We start from the raw sequence: 16,214 nt of genomic DNA, 5'->3' as shown, positions 1-16,214 counted from the left end.
GTGCAGCACAAATACCGTTTGGCAGTAGCTTAGTCACACATCCATGTTTACACATCTGTACCCAGTCTATATGTTTCTGTTGGCAAATCAATAGAAGCATGCGGTGCTTGTGCCATATATGAGGCCTTTTCCTCATGCATCGTTAAGAGGTCTTCCTTTGGCTTGTGGATATGATTCGGAGCGATGCAAGTTACAACAGTAAATGTGTAGGAGGAGAAATCCATAGGAGAGTAATAAGTTTAGGCCGCTGGCAACAAAGTAAATATTTGTGGAGTTAATAAATCCAATCCATTGTCCAATTCAATTAAAGGGAAACCTTATTGCAGGCTTAGCCCTCCAGCTGGTTCGTCCGGCTGCTTATTGACTTGTATAGTGCAGCTCAAGGTGGTTGCTTGAAACGTCTTCATCAAGAAGATTGTGTACGTGAATGCGGGAGATTGGTGCAGGTTTTTGTCAATGATTCATCTTTTTTTTTGAGGGCACCCCTGACGAGCCGGGCATCAATCTACGCAGCATTAAAAAGTGAACAACTTTATTTAGAGCATCACCTCTGTGCAATCTCGGAAGATTGACAATGTCAGAAGTGAAACATTGTTGAGCCACATGACTGATGGGCCGTTTGGAGGAAAAGTGGAGCGCTTGATGAGATATTAATCAGGCGGCGGCGGCGGGAGGGGTGGAGCAGCGCTGTTGTGCGTGGATCCTAAATGCGAAATGTGATGGAGATGTTGGAGATCTGAGGTGTCTTCTGCGAGGCGGAGCTTGTTGGAGGGGAATAATGAATCGACCCATTAGCATATTGTCACTGGTTGTCTTGTTTACTCCGAGGTGTTTGCCAAGCAGCTCTCCCCAAGGAGAAACGGGCGCTTCACAGTAACTTCTGGAGTAAACACTGATATGCTAATGTGTGTGCAAATACACACAAATACCCGCACACACATAGTGTATGCTCGCAGACAGCAAACACACAATAAACTTTGCTTTTAACAACCTGTGACGGGGCGATGGCTCACGTTCTTTGTCAATATTTATTGCAAAGAGGGAGGATGGGAGGGCTCAACATGGAAATGCAGGGCCTCATACTTCTCACCTAATACTGCCTGTTGTAGGGAATCAAAGGGTATAAAACAGCCGAGTTTACCCACAGCAAACAACCGAGATGTGCTTTCAGATGCTTATATCAACCAAACAGGCAAAACAATCAGGCACAACAGTGTTTCCGAAGGTATTTTCATTGACGTTCTCATGACCCATATGTGCTTGTATCATCATTTACAGCTGATTGCAGTTGTATCTGCAAAAAAGGGCTGGGACTTTCAGCTCTGTCAGTCCAGTCTGTCACTTTTTTCCCTCCTCTGTCTCTTTTACCACATTTCTATTTATCCCCTCATCCCTTTGTCTGGCTACATCTCCATCCTAAACTCTCCATCGGCACTTGCTCAGGCTCTCATAATTGCTGGTAGTCTGCTTAACAGTCACAATGCCTTACTGTAATCAAAGAACTGACAAAAGACCTCTTTCATTTCACTGTCTGCCTCTGTGTACAGTATAATAAGCTTCCATCTTGCTCACATGTCGAGAAGCCAAGGACCCCACCGCAGTAATTTTGCACTGAATGAGATGCAGGTGATCAAAGTCCGCATAGTCTTTTTGATTATCTAGAATAGCCAGGCCCTCCCTCTGCTATGCCTTTTGAACATCTTAAGATTCCTCAGACAAAAAAGGAGGACAAAAAATGCTATTCCTGCATTCTTCTTGTAGATATTCCCACTACACGCTTGCCTGGGAAGCTGGTTGTCCAGCATTTTTTGGTGAAACTTTGAAGGAAAGTAAAGGACAAGCAGCTTCTGGAGGAATGAAACCTGTGCTTTGCCTATATATTTGTTCAAGTGCAATATGTACAGCAGTGGTGAGAGGAACAGAATCTAGTCTGAGTATAAAATCATCTCTGATTGCCTACAGTTAAACTCTGAATGCTATTTTAATACTAACAATAATATACTAAATATATTTGCATTGCTTTAAAAAGTTTCATATGGGATGCTCTAGTGAACTCAATAACCCTTTCTTCACACCACAGTTTTATTTATATAGCATCAAATCACAACAGCAGTTGCCTCAAGGCTTTACCTTATATTGTAAGGTAAAGACCCAGACAATCAAACTATCCCCCTCTGAGCAAACTTGGCGACAGTGGGATGAATAAAGTGCCTTTTAGCAGGAAGAAACCTCTGGCAGCGAGACCAGTTGGGTGTAACGCAATGTCATGTTTTGTTGTACTAACTTGGAACTGGACTTTGGGCTATAGAGACCTGATGGCGAAATGTATATCACCGACCGGTTGAGAGTGGTTGCTGGCAGTCGCTGATTTAAAACTGGTCGCAAAGGGGTACAACTTTACAACTTTTTGATTTGCTTTAGTTGTTAGCATTTTGGACTACTCCCAAGTGTTTGTGTGAAAGACGCTGACTTGTCTACAGCCATTCGCAAACTACTTACCAAGCTGTAGCGAAACTGTGAAAACTAGAAAACAAGAAAGAAGAAAGTTTGCTTTTCAAATTAAGAAATGATAACATGTATCAGTTTTAGATGTTACCCTAATTAATAACTATTTCTTATATTTACTGATTACTTTCAGCTGTTTATTTAGCATTTTTGTTTAACTACTGTATTAGTTAAAGATAAAAGATAAACTGCTGAAAAAGCAAGCTAAAAATAAACATTGAAATTATTAGCTAAAACTGTCGCTAGCATCTAGCTAGCAAGTTAGCACCTTTCTAACTTTTTAGCTTAAATATTTGCTTTTTGTTGAAATTAGTTTCCAATTGAGTTTAAATAATTAAATTATTTTGTTCATCCTTGGCCTTTTTTGTGTTAGCTATCTAGTTTATCCATTCTGTTTATCTAAGCATGCCTTTAGGTATTTATCTATTTTTAAATAATGGTTTAATTGCTTTAGCCATCCTGTTAGCTAGCCATGTCTTTTTAGTTTTAGCTGTCCATTTAGCTGTTTATGCATTTTCTTTAGCTATTTCATCTGCAAGCAATAATTTTAGCTAGTAAATTTCAGTTGATTTTTGATTACCCAATAATGTCCAGTATGATCCAACAGTTTTAATTGTTAGCCAAACATTTACCAAGCAGATTTAATGATTTCTGTTAATGCCTCTGCTTTAATTATTTGTGCACGTGACACAAATAATTAAATAATTATTCTGTACGTGACATCTGTTAACATTTACTGTTTAGTTAACTATTAACCTTTTGGTCAAAGTCAAATTAGTTGAGGTAATTTGTCCATGTATCTACTGGCTGCTGCAGATTTACCCCCTGGGCCACTTGTAACTCTGATTTAGAAGCAGAAAAATAAGAGGTCTGGAATTTCTCTATATTCCCCCTGTCAGTTTCTTGGATTGTTTTCCGGTGTCTTTCTCCTTCTTGTTTCCTTTTTGCCTATGATCAGTTTTCACAGGAAATGTCAGATCCATGCAGCTCATGTGTGTTTTGGCAGTCACCAGTGTCTGACAAGCAAGGAGGCTGAACCAAGTTTAGGAATACCTGCAGGGCTGTGCGGCACACTCCAACATTCAATTAGGGGATTTCTCAGGTGATAAGAGACAACCAGCGGGGCAGTATCCTGGGGATCCCTGCCGTCCCCTTTCCTCCTGTCCCTCTATCCGTTAGGGGCTCCAAATCCATTGTCAGAATTATGGCAAGCAGTTCAATAATTCAGATTAGAGCTCATGTTTATTAATGTCCTACATCTGTGCAAACAACGTGTCAAGCCGAGTTTATTGTAATTGCCTGAGCAAACAAAACCTGAAAGAAGCAATTTCCAGTTACAATGTGCTATGACAAGTAATGAGGCCATTGGCATTCCACTCCCATCGTCACCGCTGCTTCTTTTCATCACCCCTGTATTGTGTGTGATAGATATTTTTATAAGGAGTGAAGGTGCTGGATAATGCGGTGGTGCCACTAGAGGCAGGTTAGTGATTAAAGATAATCATCATTTCCCCCCCCCCTGCAAGATCTTATTAGGTTTCCCTTAGCATTACTTACTTTGACTTCCACGTGGGACCGAATGGCGGCACGGACGTCGCCGCAACAACCACAACTAGATGGCAACTATTAATTTGCATTCTTGGATGGAGGAAAAAATAATAACATTGCCTTGTGCCACCTGAGGGACACACGCTGCCTCGCAGTCACACTGTTTTGAAAATAGGCATTGCGTAATCTGCCAAAGCAGCTTTAAAAGGAGAGCTCCAAATAATTGGAATTGACACAGGATATCAACCCGGAGTTTCCTATCTGTGTCTAACATATTAGCCATCTCTGGAAATTAGCTATTATTGCCTAATTGAATTTTGGCTGCCAAATGTTTAATTAAATGGCAGTTGTAGGTTTATTGAATTTGCCCTGTGTTTGTATAATGGCTGAGACCTGTGAGCAGATTATGGAAAGTGCTGCAGTTTGATACATTTTTCCTCTTCCCTCCATGGTGTTTTAATGTGATCACAGTCTTTGTTTTCAGTCACAGATGGTTGAGAGCAACCAGGGGCTTGTTCTGCAATAGACAGCCATGCTGTTACACTGGAGCTGATAGACCCATGAGGACTTCGGATGCCGATTGATGTCTCTACTTAGCATTGTGCAGTGTACCTAAACTCCTCTCTTTTGGCTCAAATAGACTTATAAAGTGCCAAAATGTCAGCTGGAGATGTTTTTCTAGCCTACACTTTCTTAAACATTCTCACCATGAAGGACATTGTGGAAATGTTCCATAACATACATCTTTTAAGGGTGAGGTTGCCTTTTTATGGCCAAAACTTGCAATATAAGTGAAATATTTGCAGTTTTTTCCACCATTCTTGAATTTCAGAAATCCCTCATTGAGGGGTTTCTTGCTGAATCATGCTAAATATGAAAATGCTTCCATACATAGCGACCTGGAGGCTGCTGTGTCGCTCAAAGCGCTGTGTTCGCTGTATAAGCGCATGTTTACAGTGAGCGGAGGGCAGCTCGCTCGGTGACAAAGTGTTTAGGCTGCAACTCTGTCTGATGGCTCGGGGATTAGAAAATCCCTCTTATGATTGATAGATTTATTTGTCACTGCTGTCTGGACGCGAGCGGCTTACACCCCGCTGAAGCTGGGACCATTAATCAGTGTAAATAACGCTCTTCTTATACACATATCAGGAGTCTGTACGTGGAGACATTTGACATGGAAGGGGGTGGGAGGATATTTACCGCAAATAGGCGTGTGAGCGGATGATCAGAAAAGTGACGCGGGGACGTACGGTGGCGAGGAGCTCGAGGACTTTTGCTGCTGATGCTAAACAAGAGGAAATTGGTATTTTATTTTGCCGCTCAGATTGTGGAGTTCGGGACAGTGGGGCGTGATTTTGATTAATGGCTCTATCGGATTTCGCCCACGTTAAGGACGGCATCTTACTTTCAAAAATATGGATGGGTTTAATATTTAACTTTTGGTACAGGAGTGTAGCCAAAGTAGTTGCAGAAAGTTCAGTCAGCACTGAAAATGCACTTCCAGCACAGCCCCCCCCCCCCCCCCCCCCCACCCGGTAGCATGTTCAATAATAGCCTGGTGATTATTGCTCTATTAATTATAATTCTAAATACATTCAGGGCAAATAGACATTGCGATGATTATCGGACGTGTATAATGCACTGCATAACAATGGTCAAACATGTCTGCTTGATGCATTTAATCTCACCCCATTGTTGTCCAAAGAAATGATCTGATTGGGCAACTTCTCCGGGGTATCACTTCACCCAGGGTTTGCTATTATCTTTGCATAAATGCGCACCTTGTCATTATTTATTGCTTAATTAGCACGCCGCTTAATTAAATCGGCATTAATCAAGGAGACAGAGGTGGCGCTTGGGGAACACTTTACACATGTTAGCGATACTGTACTTTATTATCCAAGGAAGCATAAATCAAGCATCCCTCGCTGGAATTAACTGATAACAGTTGGCTGTTTGTGAAATGGAGGGAAAAAAATGGTTCCCGAGTTCTCCCGCGCTCAGGTACCATCCCGGTGTAATAGAGGCTGGACGTGGACGGGTAAAAAGTGGACAACAAAGGTGATTTTATCACCTTCCTCTTGTACGATGTAGATTAAAAAGTCTTTTGCTTCTTCTTGGGGCCAAAGGACGGAGATAACATTGCAATCTTTACTTTCTAATCATCCCTGGGACGGCGAGAACCACAGTTGGTGCTACGTTTTTGACATCTGAGCTCCCGATTCAATCTGTCCAACTTTGTTGAAAGCACACCCACTTTCCCACATGCATTTCTTTTTCATACACTATCACACGCACCCCAAGTACGCTCAAACACATGAATCATTTTTAATTTGCTTCATAGATCAAAAAAAAAATCTATGGAGAAAAATAATAAAATAAATGAATAAACCCAATCTGTGAAAAGACATTTGAAGCTGAAAATGGTATTTGCTCCCCGCTGAATGTGTGGAAGTGGTAGGCTCTGCGGGCTCCTCTCCCCTTCACTCTCTCAATCTTAATGGAGAGGAGACAAGGAGTGCTCCCCTGTGGAGAGGGAGAGATAGGCGTGGGGTGTGGTGGGGAGGGTGGAGGGGTGTTAGTTGGAGGAGCAGAGGAAGTGGAGGAATCATCTCTGTAATTAAAGCTGCTTTAATAGGAGGTACCAGGCAGTGGAAGGGAGGTCAGTCCCGATGGAGATGAAGCCCCCAGAACGGCCAGCCTCGCGCTACACCCACCCCCACAAAAAAAAGCCATCCCAGGAGGCAAGGTGGGTGCAAACTCCTCTTTTAGCCTACTGCCACTAAGAGGATTTCACCGGCGGGCCCTCGTGGGGAAGGGTGCTTCGGTTAGAAGGGAAAGAGTGGTGGTGGTGGGTGATGGCAGCAGTGGTGGTGGGGGTAGAGAGCCCCTGCTATGGCACAGTGGAAAGCCCTGATTAACTCTCACCACCAGTCCAAAACCCCGTCATGCAAATGAAGGCAGCCCGGCTCTTTTATGGAGGGGGGGAAGCGCTTGTCAGTCAGGCTTGGCCGTCCCTTGATGTGCTTCCATTGTAATTCTAGGTGTGCTGGTTGTACCGTCTTAGATAGGAGCGCAAGGTTGATTCATCCCCATAGGATTGTTAAAAGGTGGATCTGCTAAGTTTTCAAAGTGACTCAGATGGAGGGGGTGGCGGGGAGGAGGGGGGCGGCTAGCGCTCTCTTGTCAGCTCTTTCTTAGCCCATCACAGACACTGGTTTTGAAGATTTTGCTGTCTGACTTTGTGATAATGCATAATGGGAATTCTTTGACAGTACAGTCGTCCCCCTGAGGACAGGCGGTACACTTGGGCCCCTGAAGGTATGGTGTTGCCAGGGCGTCATTCGCAGCTGTTTGAGCGCTTCATCGAGCGCTTTTTTCAGTACTTCTTTTTATTGTTTCCACTTCTATTCCTAGGCAGAGGTCACTTCAATCTGCACACCTCTTAGCAGTAAATGGAATTTAAATCAATTATACGAATGTTGCCGAAGAAATATTTGGGGTCACAGGCTCACATTTCAACTGTTTCTCGGTTCTGTGTTATCTTTGGTCCTACTGTAGCTCAGCTCCGATCCTCGTGAAACCTTTAGATGCTGCCTGAGAGCTAATTTGGAGTTAAATGTAACCTTCTGAGTAGCCTGAAAAACCAGTGTGGGAGAGAAAGGCCACGTACAGCTCTCCCTTTTTTTCTTTTTTAAAGACAGCTCACTGTAAATTAAGACCTGGAGGTAAAGTGTGTTGTAGTTTCTTGAGTCACACACACATTCAGGTTTCTCTGCCTGTCACAGATTGTAGCTTAGCAACCTTTATCACGAGCCCTCTTTGACCTTGACAGGGCTTTTCCTCCTGCTTCGGCCTCCTCTTAATCACTGCCAATTCCTCAGGAATTGGACCATCGTTAGGAATCTTGGAGCCAAATTTGAACTCTGTATTTACCCAATCATGCCATTAAACTCATGACCTCTCTGGCCTTGTTGAACTTAACATTTCTGACATCTTTTCTGCCTGAGCTACAAGAAAATGTGAACATTATCACACATTTAGACGAATAATCACCAGAAGTGTTTTATGTTTGCGTTTGGTGCTTGTTTTTCCATTCTGTGCATGAGCTAGCGGGGTCCAAAACGTCCTGTACTGTAACGTTGAACATATGCAAGTACAGCGACTGGGAAACCAGTGCACTGTATATCGCTTTTATACTGTAGGTATACCTGAGTGACAGTATAGGGCTCAGTCATGGAGGCCTACACAGCAAATTCAAAAGTGTTAAATGTTTTGGTGTTAATAGTCTTCTTGCAAAAGTAGAGTTAATTTTACTCTAAGCAGAGTCACATTCTTTTAATGTAACTCTGAGGTGTAAAATGATAGTAGTTAAAATCGAGTGTTAAAAATGAGTGTTTCTCTGTCAAATCTGGAGGTGTTACAATGGAAACATTAACTCTTGACCTCTTAACTCTGAACTCCTAGAGGGGCTATGACACCAACAGAGTAAATTCACAGACTCCGCCCCCAGCACCGCTCCAATCGAAGCTGAAGTGAAGCCGTTTCAGAACATTTTGCTCTACATATTCGAGTTGTTTGCCATGCTTGGTAAGTCATTTTTTCAAAGATTGTTTCAATTATTATTATGAGCTTTTACTTCTGTGGCTCTTTGGAGTTGAGACAAAGCTGTGTGAAAGGCATTAGCCATGTTGCTCGCTGATAGCATAATATTCTGTTTTAGCTAGCTGAAAGGTATTGTTTGCGGGCAAATACCACAGCACTGAAAAAAAGCTTGCATGTGAATTTTCAGTCAAACCTTTGGTCAAATACACCTAAAACAATGTCTAGAATGTGAAATGTTGGTATAATGGTGCTACTTGAAGCCTGAAAACGACCGCCCATAAAAAAAAAACGAGCAAACAGCAGTAGCAGACGTCCTGACTGGATTCTACGTTAGCATTTAGATCCCTCCAGAGTTTTGTGCACACGGTTTAGGTAAAAATGAAAAAGGTTGAGGTTTTACATTTAGTTCAGTATTACCTGTTGCCTGTGTCCTTGTCTTTTGGGAAAATACTTTACACAAGTAATGGCTCAAAGAGGATTCCTTTTTTTTTTTTTACTGTGCTGCAATTGTTTACTGGATTATTTGTGCCATTAATTAGTGTCAACTAATTTTTATTCAATCTCCGCACAGGATATGCTTGTGAAGATGGAATATGGGGGAGAGCAGAAGTCCGTTGAAGTTCCACAAAGTGATGAATGAAGGACATGCATATTGTATTGAAGAAATAAGTGATGAGAATGCTGTTATTTGCATTTACCATGTCAGACCTTTTGATAAACAAAATGAAAGTGAGAACATGTATACTGTTACGTCTTTCAGAAAATGTTTTGAAATTGTGGTGCACAGTTCAGAATAAATGTTTTTCAAAAACCATTGCATCTTTTTAGTAAATGTTTATTTCCAAAAGAAATTTCTGGAAGTTCAGAACAGTAAAATTCCCGCTTTTTAGAATGAATTAGAAGATAACTCTTACGTAGTTAAACTAAAATACTCTTTGAGAGTTAATATATAAACTCTTAACACCAAGTGTTAAATTATCAACTCCAGACAGATTTGGTGTTTAACACTAAATCAGAGTTAACGTACCAACTCTCCAAAAAGAGTTAAATTAACACTCTCTGGTGTGGACCCATATAGACACTTTAATAGTGTTGAAATCAAATCCGACAGTGTTAATTTGGACATGCTGGATTTGCTGTGTAGAGACTGGGTGGTGACCCCCTGGAAACCTTCAGTTGCTTGGTTAAAGTGTGTATCCCCCAAACACCAGTTGGAGGTTGATGGATGTCATCAAAAATCTCCATGCAAAGAAAATAAAATATTGTTATTATTATAATAATATAATATAATAATATTATATTAGGGTCTTTACCTTACAATATAAAGGGGGAGACTGTTGTTGTGTAAAGTAAAATATGCTTGGATTAAATAACTTCATGCCAGATGCATTAATTTCATTTGATCAGTTAAGTTTTACATTATAATCAAAATAGCAAAAGAATTTACATGTAAACGAATTAAAGTCAGAATTCTGGGGAAACATTTGTTTTTCAGTGCGACTAATTTGGTTAAATGTAGTGCGCACATACTCTCCTTTTACTCTTTAGCTGTAGTAAATGCTGAAAAAGTGAAATGCTTGCCTTCAAAGTAAACGCTGTGTCTTACCAATTTAACCAGTGTGTTTCAAAGGTGCAACTTTTACTCTGAAAGTGAACATTCTCTGTTTATCTGCACAGCATTAATTTTAAGCACATTGGAAAAATGCTCGACTTTAAAAGGACCATCGCTGTGAAATAATTAGTAAAAACTGCAGTAAAAGATTTCTGGAGGTTCTGTCCATGAACAGCATCAACATGCTGGTCCAGATGTTTCTGCTCCTGGTGGAAACACTCACTTTCCTTCCTGGATTAAAATACTTTAATGTCAGTTTTAATTCAAAATAAGATGGTAAAACAAGGATGACAGATCTGGACATCAGGAGATAGAGATGCGTGAATGACTCAGTTCAAAACACACCGACAGCATTCCAGTAAGGTTGAATAAAATTATTCAGTTTTGAAGCTTAACTTTAATCTCAGCCAAAACCGGTTAGCTATGGACCCAAATTTAACCAGTTCAAAGCAACGTAAGCAAATTGTGTTGAACTTCCATCACTGTGCGAAGGCCAGCAGGGGTTTTTAAAGAGCAACGGGCCGAGAAGCAGGACATCACGGGTTCAAACAGATGATAGCTGACGAGGCGTTCTGGCTGTTACACTAGCAGGAGTGGACACCTTGGAAAACAACCTGACAAATCGGCCACAGATTTGAAGTTTACGCCATTACATTCTCACCTAAAACATCTTAATGCATTAACACCTAAGATGCAAGCACACACACAAGCTAGTACTCGGTTGTAGTCGATCGATCTGAGTAGGTACTAATGAAAAAGGTGCTTTAGAGAAGTAGCCGAGGTTTGGATTTTTGTCCTAATGTGGAGTCGGTGTTGTGGTCCAGAATTTCAGGAGGAGGTCGTCTGTTGCGATCAGCGAGCTACATATCCAGGCTAAAGTTAGCTGTTGCTTGCTGTTAGCATTGTGCGAGAATGTAAGAAGGATACTGAGACTAGATCCTCTGGATCGCGGGGTTCTCATTTTTACAGTTAGGTTACGGTCTAACCAGGCGTTGGCAATAAAGCATCTTTTAAAACATGAAAAATGCTACATATGCTGCAGTTTAAAGAGTCAAACTGTTCAATATGCTTTATACCACAAAAACAACCCAAAGGCATCGACTATCAGGCTTTCTTGTTTCTTCTGCTACTGATTAGACTTTAGTTTCCACAGCTTGATATGTTAGAGTGAATTATTTCTGCAAAGAGAAAACTGCAATCTGCCTCACCCCTGGCAGAGCAGCAGTCTTAATTTTAGGAGAGGAAAAAGAAGTGACTCGAAGCGAACGGATGGCAACTCTCCCATCTCTCGCATTTGTCATTTGTTAACGCACTTGACCTCATAATCAGACTGCCAGCGCAACAAGGCAGCAAACAAGTTATGTCATGTTATCAATTTATCCAACATGACAAAGTAATAACAGCAATAAATGAACATGTACTTTGGAGAGGCGGCGTTGCAAATTGAAATGCCGGAGTGTGAGATGTGCTTCTCGGCAAAAGACGGAGCAATGAAGATGATGGAAAATCTAATATGAAGGAAGACAAGTGTTTACATTGCGGCTTTGTGCGTTTTACATCCTAAGTACTCTCCGTCTCTTTGTTAGCATCCCCAGGGCTGCTCTCACTGGTGGCAGAGCAGCAGAGTGGAGGCACAGTCGCAGTTCCAGCATGGCAAATAAAACAGCCTGATCTGATGGAGAAAAAACTGCAACTTTATAAGCCTCACTGTTCTCGTTTTGACTGTGTCTGGTTGATTTTGCACAGGGATGGCCTGCTGGGTGTGGCTTTCCTCCCGGGGCAGTACAGTTGGTTCCAGTTTGAGAGTCTAAATCAATCCATCAATCACCCGAGGAAAGGAAGACATTCTCGCTGAAGCTGGGATACACCTCGATATATATTTCATGCACCTGACCAACCTCTCAAGTCACTCTCATTTGACATCAATTCTCCAGGCAGCCCTCAAAGGCCCTGGGCAGTTCACCTGCACACAGGACAGGCTGGCTGGTTCATATACTGCCAGGTCCTTCTTTATTCGCAACGCCCCCGGCACTTCACAGTTCAGCAGCTCTGCACACCAAACAGCACATCAGCCTGACAAATACAGAAGAGTGATAAAACAGCATGTTCTCCTCTGTGTCTCCTAGCACGCTGCAAGTGAGCAACAGAGCTGCAAGACCGCATGGAGGAGTTACCTGGAATCATGAAAGGAGGCGTCTGGGGAGCTCGGAGGTAGCTGAAATCCCCTGCAGGTCTGGGATCAGCTCAGGCCAGAGATCTCTCTGCGTTTCTTTGTTGAAGAAAAGAGAAGTGGAGCAGACTGATGGAAGAAATCAAAGGAGAATGTGTTATAGTCATTTTCTTATAACTGTATACATGTGGCTGTGGACATGTTCAGTGAAGCCATGAACGCTTATCTATGGCTTTTTTGTGGCAGCTGCTGCCACAGACATTTGTGTTAATGGAGCTGATTCACAAAATGACAAAAGCTACTTGACAGCGAAAAAAAGTGATTAATATGGATTGATGCAACGCCTTTAATCGTGAAGACTATCAGCACTGAAAGAAACAAAATGGATTCTTTGTCAAAGCATGAAAATAGTCTTTTAAAACACCCAGCATTTTTACAATGAACTAACTTTTCCAGTTATGAAAATACACATTGTCTCATTTTAATTCCCTCTAATAGTTTTCCTACACTTTAACCAAACAGATGAACAGCTAACCCTTTACCCACAAACACTCACATCCAACACTCTAAGAAATGACACACTGATGTTGGTAGCATTATGTAAATGCTTCATGTTAAAACTAATGCCACCAATTGATTTTTAACTTTAAACACAAGTATGTTGTTTTGAATTTAATTAACAACATAATATTTCAATACAACAAAATGCAGTAAATTAAATCCAATGTAAAAAGTTCATTTAAAATGAAGAGCACTTTAATTTAAAGAGGATTGTCCTAATAGGCTCTCCGTACTTCTGAGTTTGCACATGTGCAGTGTGGAAGTTTGATCATCCGCCATTTTCAACTGAGACTTGCATATGCTTAGCATCCTGGATAGAATCCATCGCCATCTGAGGATTATTTGGTAAGTTCAACAATTTAAGGATGACAAATTTGATTAATGTATACTAACTGATACACATCTGACACTTTCGGGAATACTTTTGCATTTTTTTTAAACAAATGATGCCTGGCAAATTTTTTAACACTCTAGCTTGTATACCTCTCTCACATGTTAGAAGTATGAAAACATTTAACAAATATTGTTGAACCTGCTTCGGTGTAATTTTCCAAAATCTTTTGCGATTCTTGTTAAGATGAGACTTGCCTACTAAGACCGACAGTTTTAAAATTACTCCCAACATCTACCGCACCTGCTCCCTGACATCAGTAATGACCACTGGGAGCGCCAGCGATCCTGTAGTTTGAAGAATGAAATGAATGTGTAGTGTATTTTAGAAATGTGCATCAATTAAGTTGCTACATTGTTTGAAAGAATTCGACTCCATGTTGATTTCTGGTTTAGTGTCAGAAATCTTCACTGAAGAAGCTTCACTTTTCTTTCCAAGCTCCTTAGACTACGATGACCTGGATGACTGTGAACCTTCACAGACTTATTGTTATCCACAAAATGTCATGATAGGATTTTAAGTCCATATTGCCCAGTTCTAATCTTCTATTTAATTTTAATATTTTTAGGGGCACAATTATTAAATATATTGTTGAACAATCTAGAATTGATTAAAGCAAAAATGAAAGCTTTCACGTAATGTCAAAATTGAAAAGCTTCGATTTTTGGGTTCATATATTTGTTAATCTGACACAGAGGAGTCAGTGCCTTACCAATCATGAACCTCACTGCACATCACTGATGTGAGTTATGAAACATTGCTTAATCACATATCTGCTATGTGTTAATATTTTTGACTTTGTTTTGTAAAGAGGTTGAAAGGAACCAAAATAGGAAACTTCTCTCATATTGAGTTCTTATCTCCACCAGAATCCCAGCGTTGATGTTTGACAGGAATGCATTCTGAAAGCTGTCTGTGTCTACTTAAATGAAAAGCCAGATGACCTGTTCAAGGAATTCTTGGTAAGTTAAAAAAGGAAAACGATCAGTTATTTTCCTTTTTTAAATTTGGGATTGGAAATGGAAGGTGGACTTACTTGTCCATATGTATATGTACGCAATTAACTTATCTTTTTTTAATTTTTATTTAAAGGATGTGGATCTTGGTGCAAGCAGAGAAACAGAGCAGCTGACGTTGGGAGTCTATGTTGTCAGACATGAGAGCAAACTCTGCAGATACACCTGAGGACATTGGTGTCATCATAGAAGGATGCACTGTGCTGCAAGCTCTTAGTGATGTGGCAAAGGGTTGTGCCCTCCTGCTTGGACTAATCTATAGTCTAAATCTGAGCTACCCAAAGCACCTGAAATACACATTTGAATTTCTTCAGAAGGTGCTGATGGAGTTGGATGGGAACAACCTATCCATGAAGGTGCAGGTTCTGAAAAACAAACTGCTTGAGTGAAACAGCCTGCAGTGAACTATAGAGGACACTGAACTTTAAGGTTCTCGAACCCTTCTCCTTGCACTTCATAAACTGTTCAGTTTGAATTGCCACAAGAACTTCTGCAAGGCCTTTCACTTTTCTGCGTTCTTTGTTCTTGAACCTTTACCAACATCCAACTACACTGAAAAAGACTGCTCCTAACTTTGGACTTCAGTTTAAGTTTTGAAGCAAAGGTTATTTTTCTAAATATGGACAAAAATGACACAAAAGTAATTTCTACCTGCTGTTTGCAGGGCTGTATTGTGGGCTTTTCATTGTAGCCCAATCAAGTTTAAATTAAGTCATGTTAATGTTAAAAATGTTGGAATCACAACACTTTCCAGTTTTAATCATTTCAGTTTAACATGACATTCTGTATCTTGTCTTCCTGCACCTAAAATGCACTTGAATATATGTAAAGATTGTTTGGGGAAAAAGATCTAGAAGCATTTGAATTGCTCAAAGTGTGCTTCAACAAGTTTTACACAAAGTGTTATTAAAGTTAGGTTAACTGAATAAACTTGTGTTCGATTTATTTAATTTACAAACTTAAATAGACTAAGTTGCAATTCTGTTAAAGTGATTTAATCCTATAGTTTCAGTAGAGCGTGTTTTGGGTGAGTAGATTTATCAGATTTACTTAAAATTTGTTGTTCAAATTAAATATATCATACATTTTATATTTCACTAACCCAGTTGTGTGGAACCGGTTGACATAACTGGGTGGAGTAAATACAACATTTTATTTCTTAGAGTGAAGGTCTAGCTCGATGGCTGTGTAAGCAAACAGTTAAAGGAAGTAGGGGATCGACGGTCCTTTGCATGGACACAGATACCAGCTAATATTTGCTATCATACGAATAAAATACTAGAAATACTAACCCTAACCCTTTCCAAACAACTGCATTCAAAATGCTCCAAAAACACCACAAACATAAAGGGGCGATCAGTCCAGCAATTAGATGTGGTGACCAGTGGCATTCAGGTTAATATGATTTTTAACACCCAGAGAGTTCTATTGACCAAACCAGGCTTGGTATCAGGTGGTAAACACATTTATTTGTGCTATTAAATCAGGCATTAACATGGGTGCCTATGGGGGTTAACTCACTTTTGAAGCCCTTTTTTCATTTTTAACCTGGTTTATAAGTTTCTGCTTGGTCTAAACTTATTTGAACCTTAATCAAAGATGTGTAAAATCCTGTGTATTTCTATATCTAAATGAATAAAAAGAATAAAAGTCATGACTGGAGGGTATGTCTATCCTTTTCACTTGTAAAAGTCATTTAAGGTCATTTATAGATTTTTAGAAATGCACTGGCAAGCAGTGACTTCCTGAATCTCCTGAAAAGGATCATTCTGGTTACACAGGCTTACATACAGACTTTTATGAAGG

At 40.5% G+C, this 16,214-nt stretch overlaps 1 long non-coding RNA gene across 1 annotated transcript; it reads left to right on the top strand.

Moving 5' to 3' along the window:
• The first annotated feature begins 13,238 nt into the window (after positions 1–13,238).
• On the top strand, positions 13,239–15,929 carry LOC308393648. The gene is made up of 3 exons (XR_013971017.1): positions 13,239–13,346; positions 14,262–14,354; positions 14,485–15,929. It is a non-coding gene; the product is annotated as an uncharacterized lncRNA (long non-coding RNA).
• The last annotated feature ends 285 nt before the right edge of the window (positions 15,930–16,214 follow it).

Source organism: Rhamphochromis sp. 'chilingali' (assembly GCF_963969265.1).
Source record: "Rhamphochromis sp. 'chilingali' genome assembly, chromosome: 3".
NCBI classification, from domain to species: Eukaryota; Metazoa; Chordata; class Actinopteri; order Cichliformes; family Cichlidae; genus Rhamphochromis; species Rhamphochromis sp. 'chilingali'.
Note: the sequence above shows the minus strand (reverse complement) of the source record. Positions and strands in the feature narration are given on the sequence as shown.